We start from the raw sequence: 4,721 nt of genomic DNA on the forward strand, positions 1-4,721 counted from the left end.
GTAAATTGGATTGCTTCCACGCAATGGTAGTAGGTAAAAACTCAGAGCCTGATTCGGAGTTTCTAAATATTAGTGGATTCACTAGAGTGTCTCTTAGTAATTTCATGTTTAATAGTAAATGTCAATGGAAAACTGCATTAACCCAATAATAGCAGAAAGCTAAATATGCAGACATTTCAGGAATAAATGTTTGGAATATCCTGCCAGTTAAAGAATTTTGACTAAAGTGATGGCTTGGGACGAAGGTAGCATTGTGCTTAAGGAAAGAAGTGATAAGTATCAACTATGAATGGTAGAATAACTTTGGAAAAGAGTTTGGTAGTTTCTTTTTTTTTCTTTCTGTTTTTTGGACATTACATTCCCGGTGCTTATTTATCTTATAACTGAAAGTTTGTACCTCTTGATGACCTTCATCCATTTTGCCCACCCCTGTAACCCCTGCCTTTGACAACCACCAATCTATTCTCTGTATCTGTGAGGTCAGTTTTTTTTTTTTTTGGATTTCATTTATAAGTGATATTACAATATTTGTCTTTCTCTGTGTGACTTATTCCACTTTGCATGATGCCTTCAAGTTCCATCCATGTTGTCACAAATGGCAGGGTGTTCTTCTTTTTTCTTTGGTGAGGAAAAGTCTCCTTGAGCTAACATCCGTTGCCAATCTCCTGTTTCCTTTGCTTGAGGAAGATCAACCCTGAGCTAACATCCATGCCAATCTTCCTCTACTCTGTATATGGGATGCCTCCACAGCATGGCTGATGAGTGGATCAGGTCTAGGCCTAGGGTGAGAACCCACGAACCCAGGCCACTGAAGCAGAGCATGCAGAACCTTAACCACTTGGCTACAGGACTGGCCCCATTCTTCTTTTTCATGGCTGAATAATATTCTAATATACACATATATCACATTTTCTTTATCCATAAATCCATCCATGGACATTTAGGTTGTTTCCCTGTCTTGGCTATAGTAAAAATGCTGCAATGAACATGGGTGCAGATATCTTTTCAAGATAGTGATTTCATTTTCTTCAGATCAATACCCAGAGCAGAATTGCTGGATCATAGGGTAGTTCTATTTTTAATTTTTTGAGGAATCTCCATACTGTTTTCCATAGTGGCTATACCAATTTATATTCCCACCAACAGTGGATAAGGCTTCCCTTTTCTCCACATCCCTGCCAATACCTCTTATTTCTCATCTTTTTGATGATAACCATTCTAATGGGTGTGAAGTGATATCTCTTTATGATTTTGATTTCCATTTTCCTGATGATTAGTGATGTTGAGCACGTTTTCATGTACCTGTTGGCCATCTGCATGTCTTCTTTGGAAAAATGTCAATTTAGATCCTCTGCCCACTTTTTAATTGAATTGTCTATTTTTGCTATTGAGGCATTATGAGTTCTTTATATATTCTATTTATTAACCCCTTATCAGATAGATGATTTTCAAGTATTTTCTCCCATTCAGTAGGTTGCCTTTTCATTTTGTTGATGGTTTCCTTTGCTGTGCAGAGCTTTTTAGCTTGGTGTAGTCTCACTTGTGTATTTTTTATTGTGTTGTCTTTGCTTTTGGTGTCAAATTGAAAAAATCGTTGCCTAGACTGATGTCAAGGAGCTTACCTCCTATATTTTCTTCTAGAAGTTTTATGGATTCAGGTCTTATGTTCAAGTTTTTAATCCACTTTGAGTTAATTTTTGTGTATGGTGTAAGATAGTGTTCCAGTTTCATTCTTTTGCATGTGGCTGTTCAGTTTTCCCAACACCATTAATTGAAGAGACTAGCATTTCACATTGTACATTCTTGGCTCCTTTGTCATAAATTAATTGACTGAATTTGCATGAGTTTATTTTGGGGCTCTCTATTCTGTTCCATTGATCTATGTGTCTTTTTTATGCAAATCCCATTCTGTTTTGATTATAGCTTTGCAATATAGTTTGAAATCAGGAAGTGTGATGCCTCCAGCTTTGTTCTCCTTTCTTAAGATTACTTTGGCTATTTGGGGTCTTGGCAGTTTCTTAAACAGTTAAACATATTGCTACTATATGACTCAGCCATCCCACTCCTAGGTGTCTATCTAAGAGAAAAGGAAATAGATGCCCATATGAGGACACATACATGAATATTCATAGAAACTTTATTTGTAATAGCCCCAAACTGCAAATAACCAAATGAACATCAACAAATGAATAGATAACAAATTATGGACTATCCATATAATGAAATATATAAAATAGAATGTTATTACCCAACAATAAAAAAGAAGGGATTATTGATACACACAACAGCATTGATGAGTATCAAAATAACTTTGCTGAGTGAAGGAAGCCAGAAAAAATACTGTATGGTTCCATTTATATAAAATTCTAGAAAAGTGCAACTTAATTCATAGTAACAGAAAGATCAGTTATTACTTGGCTTGGTTGGGGGGAGGTAGGGAATAGGGAGCAACAGAAGAGAAGGATTTCAAAGGGGAATGAGGAAGTTTTGGGGGGTGATGTTTTCCTTGCTATATTCATATCAAATTATGTACTTTAAATACACACACTTTATTATATATCAATTATACCTCCACAAAGCTGTTTAAAAAATTTCAACTGTGGCCTTAAGACGAGTTACAGACTATGGCAGTTACTCATATTTGTTATGTATATGTTAGCCTGTTATTACTTTTGTTTCCTTTCCCCTACTATTTTGTTTCACAAATGTTGGTAGTGATTACTTCTACAAATTAGCTCATAGGTCACTGGACTAGTGACGGCACGAAGGGGAGGACTGCATCCCACGGGAGATGCTTTGCTTCAATATGGACATGGTGATTGAGGGAACTTTTCTTCTCTCCATTTGGGTAGAGGGTAAGAACATGTACAGGCAAGTTATTCTGTGATTAATATTCTATGAAATAGGAGAATGAAGTTGTTATGGTTTGAGAGCGCATAAATGCTGATTAGCAGAAAAGGGGTGGACTGTGTAGCTCATGTGATATTTTCTCTCATATTCATTCTCTGAATTTTTCCTGCACTTCGCTGTGTCTAGTCAATTCATTGCTCATATTCTCCTGCCTACTAGCTGCTGGATATGTTTGACCACTGAGAAATCCTGGGAGAAAACCAAAGAAGAAACCAGTAAATTTCTTCCTCCCTCACTCTATCTGGTGGGCTTTTGAGGCAGGTGCATTTCCTTTACGGTTCTGGTTCCTTCCAGGGAGCCCATCACTCCATCTTCTAGGCCTGTGAAGGGAAGCTCCTGCCATAGTCCTAGTTCTAGCCAGACATCCTTGGCTTCTGGTTTCCTGTAAGAGCACACAGTAATTTTATGCTGTTGCTAATTTCTAGGTTGCCTCACTGTCTTGATTTGACTTTTTAACTTTCCCATTACTTATGTGAACAATGCCTTGTATTAAATTTCCTGTGTTTGAAAAATAATTCCTTTTGTTGGAAATACCTGAAACTGATATCAGAAGTGAAAATGCTGGGTAAACAAAGAGAACTGTAGGTTATTTCAGTTTCGGCTCTAGCTGTTATCTCAAGTGGTACTGAGTAAACTTGTTCATTCTCTTTGATGTGGCATGAAGCTGAAGTTCCTTCATGTCACACTAGGCCCTCCCTAATGTGGCTCCTGCTTGTCTCCTTGACCTATCTTCTGACACTCCCTGCCTCACTTCACAGTTCAGCCTTTCAGAACCACTTGGACTTCAAGTGGGTGCACTATTGTTTTACTCCTCCATGCCTCTGCCAGGTCCGGAAAGCCACCACCTCTGAATTCTGACTTATTTTCTCAAGACTCATTTTAAGTGCCTCTTGCAATGTGACACCTTTCCTGACACCTAGACATAACAGATCACTCTGCTTTTTGTGACCCTAACTCTATTCCACATATTTACTCATGCGAAAGACCATGAGCTCCTTAAGGATAAGGCATTAGTCATTTCTGTATCCTTGCACATGGAAGACTCTCAAGTATTTGATGAATGAGTCATTGAAAAAACAATAGTGGTGAGTGGTGTTTGTACTAGATATTTCTTAAAGATCAACCTATTATCTTCCCAGTTAACAAGGTGAACGTTTTCAGTCATCAAAAGTGATTTGACAACCAAAAATATTAAATAATAGCCTATAGCCATAGCCTGCCTTCTGTATAAGGAAACAGAGCTCATTTGGAAGACACGTGTACATCGCTTGGGCCCTCCAACTAAAGAGAGAAAAATCTAGCAGTCTGCCAGCAGCTTGCTCGTTTCATAGTAGCTTGTTTTCCAGCCCATAGGATATTGGCCATAATCCCGGTGAACAAATGTTGATCAGACTGGAAGGAGGGCAGGCTGTGAAAATGGAATAAACAATGGCCCTCTAACATGTTGGAATAAAGCATATTTAATATCTTTAGAACTCACATTAACGATCGTTCTAGATTATTGAGTGTGCCTTCGTTTTCCATTTACTGGAGTATTGCAATTGTCTTCAGGGGACTGAAGCTACAGTCCTGGCAAACAGTTCAATCATGCTGGCCCCTTCGATGATAGTGACATAACTATAGTTGTGCTCTCCAGGAATCTTTCCTCTTTTCTCCAAATCTAATGCATCATGAGTGCTTCTCTTGGGTGAGAGGCAAAAATGATTTGTAGACACCTGTGAAGGCTGGGGGCTCAGTTTTCTACTCTTTTAGTGATGATTTATACTTCTTCATGATGCTGAAATGCTGCACTCTGAGGCTTGAAATTTTGA

Source organism: Equus przewalskii, chromosome 22 (assembly GCF_037783145.1).
Source record: "Equus przewalskii isolate Varuska chromosome 22, EquPr2, whole genome shotgun sequence".
NCBI classification, from domain to species: domain Eukaryota; kingdom Metazoa; phylum Chordata; class Mammalia; order Perissodactyla; family Equidae; genus Equus; species Equus przewalskii.